The 12,664-nt window shown below is 38.5% G+C and overlaps 1 non-coding gene across 1 annotated transcript; it reads left to right on the forward strand.

Moving 5' to 3' along the window:
* The first annotated feature begins 9,466 nt into the window (after window positions 1-9,466).
* LOC148543976 (small nucleolar RNA R71) lies at window positions 9,467-9,574 on the forward strand. The gene has a single exon (XR_015900636.1). It is a non-coding gene; the product is annotated as a small nucleolar RNA R71 (small nucleolar RNA).
* Window positions 9,575-12,664: the final 3,090 nt, after the last annotated feature.

Here is a 12,664-nt window from a genome sequence, read left to right on the forward strand (position 1 = left end):
CTAGTGATGTTGACCCTGTCTCTGACAAAGTGGAAGTTTAATTCAAAATGTTTACTTTTGTAATGTAGAGTATGGTCGGAAGTAAGTAAAACAGCACTGATATTATCACAAAAAAGTATTCGAGCCAAATGAGTTATGAATTAGCTGTTCTTAAGCCTCTATATTCTGCCTCAGTACTGGATCGACTGACAACTCCTTCCTTTTTACTGGACCAAGATACAAGATTGTCTCCAAAATAGACACAATAGCCACAAGTGTTGCGTCTATCATCAAGATCAAAGCCCCAATCCGAATCTGAGAAAGCATAGAGTCAAAGATTAATGCTAGGATGAAATATCAAACCATGATGAGTTGTTCTAACAAGATACCTGAGAATTCGTTTGACACACTATCAGTATATAATAGATGGATTATGCATGTACTAACTAATAACCTTATTTACAGAGAATGCAATGTTTGATCTAGTGAATGTAGCATATTGAAAAAAACCAACAATTGATTTATAAAGAGATGAGTTATCAAATGGTTCACCCTCAGATGCAGTGAGTTTTAGAGTTGTGATCATTTGAGTAGGGACTAGTTTACATCCTTTAATGTTAGCTTTGTCAAGAAGATCAGTAAATTGAGAGAGATGATAAGAATCAAATTACAATTTATTGGCTTCAATACCAAGAAAATTAAGATAATTTCCCAAGGTCTTTTAAAAAAAATGTTATGAGGTTGGAAAATTAAATAGAAAATTACAGTGGGATCATTATCTGTAATCAAGATATCATCAATAAAAACTAAAAGATAAATGACAAGCTTACCAGAGTATTTTATAAAGAGACATTACAACATTTTGGGTCTATAGTCATGGTTTTTTTTGTCACGGTAACCGTGATCATAGACCCTCTATGGTCACGGTTTTTTAGGGTGATAAAAAAAAAGCTATGGTTACAGTTTTTTTGGAAAGGGTGACCATAGAGTATCTATGGTCACGATTTTTTAAAAAATGGTGGTCTAAAAGGGTCTATGGTTACGGTTTTGAGGGGTGACCTAAAGGGGTCTATGGTCACGGTTTTGGGGGTGGCATAAAGGGGTCTATGGTCACGGTTTTGGGGGTAGCCTAAAAGGGTCTATGGTCACAGTTTTGGGAGCGACCTAAAGAGGTCTATGGTCACGGTTTTTTACAATGACCAAAAATGGGCTATGGTCACGGTTTTTTAAAAAAGGGTGACCTAAAAGGGTCTATGGTCACGGTTTTGGGGAGTGACCTAAAGGGGTTTATGGTCACGGTTTTGGGGGTGGCCTAAAGGGGTCTATGGTCACGGTTTTGGGGGGTGGCCTAAAGGTGTCTATGGTCACGGTTTTTTACAGTAACCAAAAAGGGGCTATGGTCACGGTTTTTCAAAAAAAGTGACCTAAAAGGGTCTATGGTCACAGTTTTGGGGGTTGACCTAAATGGGCCTATGGTCACGGTTTTGGGGGTGGCCTAAAAGAGTCTATGGTCACGGTTTTGGGGGGTGACTTAAAGGGGCCTATGGTCACGGTTTTGGGGGTGGCCTAAAAGCGTCTATGGTCACGGTTTTAGAGGGTGACTTAAAGGGGCCTATGGTCACGGTTTTGGGGTGGCCTAAAAGCGTCTATGGTCATGGTTTTGGGGGTGACCTAAAGGTGTCTATGGTCACGATTTTTTACAGTGACCAAAAAGGGTCTATGGTCACGGTTTTTCAGAAGGGTGGCCTAAAAGGGTCTATAGTCACGATTTTGGGGGTGACCTAAAGGCGTCTATGGTCACGGTTTATTACAGTGACGAAAAAGGATCTATGGTCACGATTTTTTGGAAGGATGGCCTAAAAGGGTTTATGGTAACGGTTTTGGGAGGTGACCTAAAGGGGTCTATGGTCACAGTTTTAATAATTTGAGTTTTAATTAATTAAGATTTTTATATTTTTTTATTATTTTAAATACTTTTTCTTTTTAAAATTAAAAAATTTAATAATTAAAAACTAATAATAATTTTATATAATTTACTTTAAATATTAAAATTTTAAATTTAATTTTATTAATATAAAATTAGGTTGAATATTATTAATAATTTTAAATTAAAAAATGATTTAAAACTTATTAAAATGATTGTAGAATATTAAAATGAAAGATTCATCATATTGTAATTAATTTAAATTATTTGAGTGGTTAATTTTCTTCATTTATTTAAATGCGTAGAAAAATTAATTCTTGGTATGTTGGATAAAATAATATTGTAAAAAAATAAAAATAAAAAGCTCATTATTACAAAATTTGTAATTTATATAATATATCAATTTTATTATCTTAATTTAAAAAAATTAAACACTCATTTTCTTATTAGTTTACTATTTTTTTTATTTTTAGGTGAATCAATCTGATATATATATATATATAGTGTAACATCCCGCATTTTTAAAATTTTTAATGGAGTGTATTTGGTTTTAAAATTATTCTATCCTTAAATTTTATCAAAATATCTATTTATATTTATCCTTATTTCTTTATAAAAAACCTAATTTTACCCTAATTCCCAAATTGAAAAAACCTAACCCTAATTTACCCCTTTCCTCGGCCTCTGAAACACGCAGTCCCACCCCTTTTCTTCCTAAACCTAACACAGAAACAGAAAGGAAAATCAGACAAGCAAAAAAAGGAAATCAGATTGTGATCCAGGGAAGGAGCAGAGGGAGACGCCATGGCCACGCAGCCGCCGTCCCGTTGCCCACGCCGTCGCAAGGGAAGACCAGAGCCGAGGCAGACTAGCACCCAGAGGGAGAGAGGTCGACATCATCGTCGTTCGTACTCGCCGGAGGAAGCTGTTGCAAGCCTCTTCCCTGTCATCGTCGTCATCATCCTCGCAAGCTGTAGCGCCGCGCAGTCCAGCCACCGTGACCTTCACGGAGCCCGCGTCATTACTTCCTTTGAAATCTTCATCTTCACTGTCACTGGAGGTCTGTGAAGAAAGGGAAGACGCCGCAGCCGTGGCACTGTCACGCCGTCACCGCCGTCACCCTGGAGCTTGCCGTTGTCATCGAGCAGGACGGAGATGAGAACGACACGAGGGAGAGATTGTGCGGGCCTGAGGAGCTGCCACCGTCCTTACCGTTGCTGCCATGGTCACCAGTGAGTCGTGCACCGCCATCAGAGTCCAAAACAGCACCAGCCTTCTTGTTCTGATTCTGATTCTCCTATTCTTGAACCTGTAAGCTTTAATCCTTACTCTGCTTCCATTTTATTTCTTAGTCTTTTTCTGTTATGAGTAAGGAAAACCTATGTCTCTGTTTAACACTGCTGCTATGCCTTTCCTGCTTGCTGATGGAACTATCATAGGTGATAGTATTAATGATACTTAAGAACGGTTAGAGTTGCTGCTGCTGCTGAGATTAATAAAGAGGGGATCATCGCGTTTAAATTCAACGGGTTCAACTAACTGAGGTAGGGATTTTAATTTAAATGGGTTTAATCTAAGAATGCCTACAATGTTTATTGAATTACTGCAAATAGGATTAATAGCTGTGAGTAATTGATTGATTATATGAATGTTGGATTGTGGTTGCGATTGTGTTTGGTGTTGTGATTGAATTGATTATAACTAAGTGTGGTAGATGATTGGATTATTGACGGTTGGCTGTTGAAACGGTTGTTTGGTATATTGCTATGGCTGTGAAAGTGACTCGAGACTAGTTGAGAATTGTGGTTTTGACTGATTATGTATAATTAGTTGAGGTTGAGATAATCATTCGATATATTTGATATTGAATTGAGAATTGTTGAAGAATTAGGACCTAAAAGACTAAACTATTATTAAGAATCTGGTTTTCAAAATAGAATGGTAACTTTGAAGACGACCCAGTAATTTGCTAGTGATCGAAATGGTATGAGATTAAAATCTAAGTAAACTTTAACAAGTGTAGTTGTTAGGATTTAAATTTGAAGGTTTCGTATTAACTGAATAATTAGTTATGATTTTTCAAAGTTAAGCCGTGAAATCTGATTTTCTGCATTACCTTTAAATGAAAATAGTAACTTTGAAAGGCTGTAACTAATTATGTAATGGTTGGAATTGCATGAAACCAAGTCTCGGTTAAACTTGAGAATATAAGGAACTAAACTGGAAAATTTGAGACCTTTTTGTTAAATATACAATTTATGGCGAATTTTTAAAGTTAGATTGTTAAATCTGTCCTGCAGCAGAAAAGGTCAAACATGGTAGCAACTTGTTTATCTTGCTGCGACTTCTACGAGCTGAGTTTTGGAGCGAAACCAATTTTGTTATAAAATTTGATTAACTTGGTTTATTTCTCTAAAGCTTCAGAATTTTATGAGTTAAGGATTGGGAGTTGTAAATTTTTGAATATTGGTGGTCAAAGCTGAAAAGAAACAGATTTCAGCAAGCTATGCATCAACTTTCAATACTTGTAACTCTTAGAATTAAATAAAAATTGGGTTGTGGTGCACGAAATTGTGATCTCAGGCAACAGCACCAAAAACTCTGTACGCACGTCTTAATAAATTGTTTTTCATTCACAACTTCGATACAACTAACCAGCAAGTGCACTGGGTCGTCCAAGTAATAAACCTTACGTGAGTAAGGGTCGATCCCACGGAGATTGTTGGTATGAAGCAAGCTATGGTCATCTTGTAAATCTCAGTTAGGCGGATATAAAATAGTTATGGAGTTTTCGAAAATAAATAATAAAATAAGGATAGAAATACTTATGTAAATCATTGGTGAGAATTTCAGATAAGCGCATAGAGATGCTTTCGTTCCTCTGAACCTCTGCTTTCCTGCTGTCTTCATCCAATCAATCCTACTCCTTTCCATGGCTGGCTTTATGTAAGGACATCACCGTTGTCAATGGCTACTTTTAATCCTCTCTGGAAAATGGTCCGATGCGCTGTCACTGCATGGCTAATCCTCTGGAGGCATCACCCTTGCCAATGGCTGCATCTTATCCTCTTGTAAAAATGGTCCAAATGCTCTGTCACAGCACGGCTAATCATTTGAGGTTCTCGATCATACTGGAATAGGATTCACCCTCCTTTTGCGTCTGTCACTACGCCCAGCACTCGCGAATTTGAAGTTCGTCACAGTCATTCAATCCCAGAGTCCTACTCAGAATACCACAGACAAGGTTTAGACTTTCCGGACTCTCATGAATGCCGCCATCAATCTAGCTTATACCACGAAGATTCTGATTAAGAGATCCAAGAGATACTCATTCAATCTAAGGTAGAACGGAAGTGGTTGTCAGGCACGCGTTCATAGGGAATGATGATGATTTTCACGTTCATCACATTCAGGTTGAAGTGCGAATGAATATCTTAGAAGCGGAATAAGTTGAATTGAATAGAAAAACAGTAGTACTTTGCATTAATTCATGAGGAACAGCAGAGCTCCACACCTTAATCTATGGAGTGTAGAAACTCTACCATTGAAAAATACATAAGTGAATGGAGGGTAAGCATGGCCGAGTGGCCAGCCTCCCATGGAGGTCTAGAGATCTCAAAATGATCAAAAGATGTCTAATACAATAGTAAAAGGTCCTATTTATAATAAACTAGTTACTAGGGTTTACAGAAGTAAGTAATTGATGCATAAATCCACTTCCGGGGCCCACTTGGTGTGTGCTTGGGCTGAGCTTGAATGTTACACGTGCAGAGGCTCTTTCTGGAGTTGAACGCCAGGATGTAACGTATTTCTGGCATTCAACTCTGGTTTGTGACGTGTTTCTGGCGTTTAACTCCAGACAGCAGCGTAGAACTGGCGTTCAATGCCCTTTTACGTCGTCTAAACTCGGTCAAAGTATGGACTATTATACATTTCTGGAAAGCCCTAGATGTCCACTTTCCAACGCAATTGGAAGTGCGCCATTTTGAGTTCTGTAGCTCCAAAAAATCCACTTTGAGTGCAAGGAGGTGTTGATTTGCTCCCAATAGTTTTGTGGAGGAAGATGCATTTGAGGCATCTCCGGGATCTCATGGTGATGAGCTTCATGTGTCTCTTGAGCTCCATGAATGGGCTCTCTTGCTTGCTCCATCCTTTTCTTAGTGATGGGCTTCTCTTCCTCAATGGGAATGTCTTCTTCTATGAAAGCTCCAACTGAGTAACATAGATGGCAAATAAGATGAGGAAAAGCTAGCCTTGCCATGGGGGAGGACTTTTTGGCTATTTTGTAGAGTTCAAGGGAGATGACTTCATGAACTTCTACTTCCTCACCAGTCATGATGCTATGAATCATGATGGCCCGATCCACAGTAACTTCAGATCGGTTGCTAGTGGGGATGATGGAGCGTTGGATGAACTCTAACCATCCTCTAGCCACAGGCTTGAGGTCCAATCTTCTTAGTTGAACCGGCTTGCTTTGGAGTCAATCTTCCATTGAGCTCCTTCCACACATATGTCCATGAGGACTTGGTCCAACCTTTGATTAAAGTTGACCGTTCTAGTGTAGGGGCGTGCATCTCCTTGCATTATAGGCAAGTTGAATGCCAACCTCACATTTTCCGGACTAAAATCTAAGTATTTCCCCCGAACCATGGTGAGATAATTCTTTGGGTTCGGGTTCTTACTTTGATCATGGTTCCTAGTGATCCATGCATTGGCATAGAACTCTTGAACCATTAGGATGCCGACTTGTTGGATGGGGTTTGTTAGAACTTCCCAACCTCTTCTTTGGATTTCATGTTGGATCTCCGGATACTCATTTCTCTTGAGCTTGAAAGGGACCTCGGGGATCACCTTCTTATTGGCCACAACATCATAGAAGTGGTCTTAATGGGCTTTGGAGATGAACCTTTCCATCTCCCATTACTCGGAGGTGGAAGCTTTTGTCTTCCCTTTCCCTTTTCTAGAGGATTCTCCGGTCTTGGGTGCCATCAATGGTAATGGAAAAACAAAAAGCTTATGCTTTTACCACACCAAACTTAGAATATTGCTCGCCCTCGAGCAAGAGGAGAAAGAATAGATGAAGAAGAAGAAGAAATGGAGAAGAGGGAGAGAGAGATGTGTTTTGGCCAAGGAGGGGGAGAGAGGGTTGTTTTGTGTGAAAATGAAGAAGAATGGAAGGCTATATATAGGGAAGGGAGGGGGGTAGGGTTCGGCCATAAGGGTGGATTTTGGGTGGGAAATTGATTTTGAATTTTGAAGTTAGGTGGAGTTTATGAGGTAGGTTTGTGGGGAAAAGTGGATGGATGTGAGTGGTGAAGTGGTGATAGGGAAGAGAGATTGAGGTGATTGGTGAAGAGTTTTGGGGAAGAGTGTTTATTGAGAAAATGGAAGAGAGTGAGTGGTGGTAGGTGGGGATTCTGTGGAGTCCACAGATGCTGAGATGATCCTGTGGGATCCACAGATCCTGAGGTGTCAAGGATTTGCATCCCTGCACCCATTAGGCATGTAAAATGCCTTTGCATGCAATTCTGGCGTTTAAACGCCGAACTGATGCTTGTTCTGGGCGTTCAACGCCCATATGCTTGTTTCTGGCGTTCAGCGCCAGCTCTTCTTCACTGTGCTTTTCTGGCGTCTGAACGCCATACAGATGCTCCTTACTGGCGTTTAAACGCCAGTGAGATCCTCCTCCAGGGTGTGATTTTTCTTCTGCTATTTTTTATTCCGTTTTCAATTTTTATATTTATTTTGTGACTCCACATGATCATGAACCTAATAAAACATGAAATAACAATAAAATAAAATTAGATAAATAAAAATTGGATTGCCTCCCAACAAGCGCTTCTTTAATGTCAATAGCTTGACAGTGGGCTCTCATGGAGTCTCACAGATATTCAGAGCATTGTTGAGACTCCTCAACACCAAACTTAGAGTTTGGATATGGGAGTTCAACACCAAACTTAGAGTTTGATTGTGGCCTCCCAACACCAAACTTAGAGTTTGACTGTGGGGGCTCTGGTTGACTCTGTTTTGAGAGAAGCTTACTGTGCCTCTTTTCCATGTTTACAGAAGGATAACCTTGAGTTGCAAACACAAGGGGGTCCTCATTCAATTGAAGAACTAATTCACCTCTGTCAACATCAATCACAGCTCTTGCTGTGGCTAGGAAGGGTCTTCCAAGGATGATGGATTCATCCTCATCCTTCCTAGTATCTAGGATTATGAAATCAGCAGGGATGTAAAGGCCTTCAACCTTTACTAACATGTCCTCTACTTGTCCATAAGCCTGTTTTCTTGAGTTGTCTGCCATCTCTAATGAGATTCTAGCAGCTTGCACCTCAAAGATTCCAAGTTTCTCTATTACAGAGAGTGGCATGAGGTTTATCCCTGACCCGAGGTCACATAGAGCCTTCTCAAAGGTCATGGTGCCTATGGTACAAGGTATTAGGAACTTTCCAGGATCCTGTTTCTTCTGAGGCAATGTCAGTTGATCCAGATCACTTAGTTCATTAGTGAACAAGGGAGGTTCATCTTCCCAAGTCTCAATACTAAATAATTTGGCATTCAGCTTCATGATTGCACCAAGGTACTTGGTAACTTGCTCCTTAGTAACATCCTCATTCTCTTCAGAAGAGGAATACTCATCAGAGCTCATGAAGGGCATAAGGAGGTTTAATGGAATCTCTATGGTCTCTAGATGAGTCTCAGATTCCTTTGGTTCCTCAGAGGGAAACTCTTTATTGATCACTGGACGTCTTCCTCCTTGGGATTCACGTCCTCCACTTCCTCTCTAGGTTCGGCCGTGTTGACTATGTCAATGGCCTTGCACTCTCCTTTTGGATTTTCTTTTGTATTGCTTGGGAGAGTACTAGGAGGGATTTCAGTGATCCTTTTACTCAGCTGGCCCACTTGTACCTCCAAATTTCTAATTGAGGACCTTGTTTCATTCATGAAACTTACAGTGGCCTTAGATAGATCAGAGACTAAGTTTGCTAAATTAGAAGTATTTTGTTCAGAGTTCTCTGTCTGTTGCTGAGTGGATGATGGAAAAGGTTTACTATTGTGAAACCTATTTCTTCCACCATTATTGAAGCCTTGTTGAGGCTTTTGATCCTTCCATGAGAGATTTGGGTGATTTCTCCATGAGGGATTATAGGTGTTTCCATATGGTTCACCCATGTAATTTACCTCTGCTATTGCAGGGTTCTCAGGATCATAAGCTTCTTCTTCTTCAAAAGATGCCTCTTGAGTACTGTTGGATGCAGCTTGCATTCCATTCAGACTCTGAGAAATCATATTGACTTGCTGAGTCAATATTTTATTCTGAGCCAGTATGACATTCAGAGTATCAATTTCAAGAACTCCCTTCTTCTGAGGCGTTCCATTACTCACAGGATTCCTCTCAGAAGTGTACATGAACTGGTTATTAGCAACCATGTCAATGAGTTCTTGAGCTTCTGCAGGCGTTTTCTTTAGGTGAATGGATCCACCTGCAGAAGTATCTAATGACATCTTTGATAGCTCAGATAGACCATCATAGAATATATCCAGGATGGTCCATTCTGAAAGCATGTCAGAAGGACACTTTTTGGTCAGTTGCTTGTATCTCTCCCAAGCTTCATAGAGGGATTCACCTTCTTTCTGTCTGAAGGTTTGAACATCCACTCTAAGCTTGCTCAGCTTTTGAGGAGGAAAGAACTTGGCTAAGAAAGCCGTGACCAGCTTATCCCAAGAGTTCAGGCTATCTTTGGGTTGAGAGTCCAACCACACTCTAGCTCTGTCTCTTACAGCAAAAGGAAAAAGCATGAGCCTGTAGACTTCAGGATCTACTCCATTAGTCTTAACAGTATCACAGATCTGCAAAAATTCAGTTAAGAACTGAAAAGGATCTTCAGATGGAAGTCCATGGAACTTGCAGTTCTGCTGCATCAGAGAAACTAATTGAGGTTTGAGCTCAAAATTGTTTGCTCCAATGGTAGGAATTGAGATGCTTCTTCCATGTAAATTGAAATTAGGTGCAGTAAAGTCACCAAGCATCCTCCTTGCATTATTATTATTTTCGGCTGCCATCTCCTCTTCCTGTTCGAAAATTTCTGAAAGGTGCTTGCTGGATTGTCGTAATTTAGCTTCTCTTAGTTTCCTCTTCAGAGTCCTTTCAGGTTCTGGATCTGCTTCAACAAGAATATTCTTGTCCTTGCTCCTGCTCATATGAAAAAGAGAGAACAGAAAAATAATAATAATAGGGATCCTTTTTACCACAGTATAGAGGTCCCTGTGTGAGTAAAAGGAAAGAAGAAGAAAAGAATGTAATGTAAGGAAAGAAACACAAGGGTGAGGAGAGCAGAGATGTGAGATGAAGAGAAGTGTTACTAGATGAATAAATAAATAGAAGGAGATGGGAGAGAAAGAGAATTTTCGAAAATTATTTTTGAAAAAGAGTTAGTGATTTTCGAAAATAGTTTTTGAAAAAGGTTAGTAATTTTCGAAAATTAAATTAAAATAATTAGTTAATTAAAAAGAAATTTTGAAAAAGAGGGAGATATTTTCGAAAATTAGAGAGAGAGAGTTAGTTAGGTAGTTTTGAAAAAGATAAGAAACAAACAAAAAGTTAGTTAGTTAGTTGAAACAAATTTGAAAATCAATTTTGAAAAGATAAGAAGATAAGAAGTTAGAAAATATATTTTGAAATCAAATTTTTGAAAAAGATATGATTTTGAAAAAGATTTTGAGAAGATAAGATTTTTAAATTGAAAATTTGATTTGACTCATAAAAACAACTAGATTTTAAAAACTTTTTGACTAAATCAAATCATATTTTCAAAAATTTTGAGTAAAATAAGGAAAATATTTTTTTTTTTATTTTTGAATTTTTATGATGAGAGAGAAAAACATGAAAATGATGCAATGCATGAAAGTTTTGGATCAAAATATGTGATGAATGCAAGAACACTATGAATGTCAAGATGAACACCAAGAACACTTTGAATGTCAAGATGAACACCAAGAACATATTTTTAAAAATTTTTATATGCAAAGAAAATATGCATGACACCAAACTTAGAAATCTTTAATGCTTAGGCACTAAGAATTCAAGAATGCATATGAAAAACGCCATACAACACAAAACAAGAAAACATCAAGATCAAACAAGAAGACTTACCAAGAACAACTTGAAGATCATGAAGAACACTATGAATGCATGAATTTTTCGAAAATTTTATGCAAACTTTAAAACATGCAGTTGACACCAAACTTAAAATTTGGCTCAAGATTCAAACAATAAACACAAAATATATTTTTGATTTTTTATGATTTTATGAATTTTTTGGATTTTTTCGAAAATTATTTGAAAAATAAAAATAAGGATTCCAAAATTTTTAATATGAATTCCAGGAATCTTTGTACTCTTAGTCTAAAGCTCCAATCTGAGGGTTAGGCATGGCTTAATAGCCAGCCAAGCTTTAGCATGTAACATCAGAATATACTGCTCATTACTTATCAAATTAACTTGCCTCTATGCTGATGGTTGGAAGCCCCTATCCAAAAGAATTAGACATGGCTTTACAGCCAGCCAGGCTCCAACATTTTTCATGAAACTCTAGAATTCATTCTTAAAAATTCTGAAGAATATAAATTAGAAAAAAAAAATTTTTCGAAAACAAAGGAGAAATTTTTTGAAAAATTTTTGAAAATAAAACAAAAAGAAAATTACCTAATCTGAGCAACACGATGAACCGTCAGTTGTCCAAACTCGAACAATCCCCGGCAACGGCGCCAAAAACTTGGTGCACAAAATTGTGATCTCAGGCAACGGAGCCAAAAACTGTGTACGCACGTCTTAATAAATTGTTTTTCATTCACAACTTCGATACAACTAACCAGCAAGTGCACTGGGTCGTCCAAGTAATAAACCTTACGTGAGTAAGGGTCGATCCCACGGAGATTGTTAGTATGAAGCAAGCTATGGTCATCTTGTAAATCTCAGTCAGGCGGATATAAAATAGTCATGGAGTTTTTGAAAATAAATAATAAAATAAGGATAGAAATACTTATGTAAATCATTGGTGAGAATTTCAGATAAGCGCATAGAGATGCTTTCGTTCCTCTGAACCTCTGCTTTCCTGCTGTCTTCATCCAATCAATCCTACTCCTTTCCATGGCTGGCTTTATGTAAGGACATCACCGTTGTCAATGGCTACTTTTAATCCTCTCTGGAAAATGGTCCGATGCGCTGTCACTGCATGGCTAATCGTCTGGAGGCATCACCCTTGCCAATGGCTGCATCCTATACTCTTGTGAAAATGGTCCAAATGCTCCGTCATAGCACGGCTAATCATCTGAGGTTCTCGATCATACTGGAATAGGATTCACCCTCCTTTTGCGTCTGTCACTACGCCCAGCACTCGCGAGTTTGAAGTTCGTCACAGTCATTCAATCCCAGAGTCCTACTCAGAATACCACAGACAAGGTTTAGACTTTCCGGACTCTCATGAATGCCACCATCAATCTAGCTTATACCACGAAGATTCTGATTAAGAGATCCAAGAGATACTCATTCAATCTAAGGTAGAACGGAAGTGGTTGTCAGTTACGCGTTCATAGGGAATGATGATGATTGTCACGTTCATCACATTCAGGTTGAAGTGCGAATGAATATCTTAGAAGCGGAATAAGTTGAATTGAATAGAAAAACAGTAGTACTTTGCATTAATTCATGAGGAACAACAGAGCTCCACACCTTAATCTATGGAGTGTAGAAACTCT

The sequence above is a fragment of the Arachis ipaensis genome, chromosome B9 (genome assembly GCF_059453495.1).
Source record: "Arachis ipaensis isolate K30076 ecotype BB chromosome B9, ASM5945349v1, whole genome shotgun sequence".
NCBI lineage: Eukaryota > Viridiplantae > Streptophyta > Magnoliopsida > Fabales > Fabaceae > Arachis > Arachis ipaensis.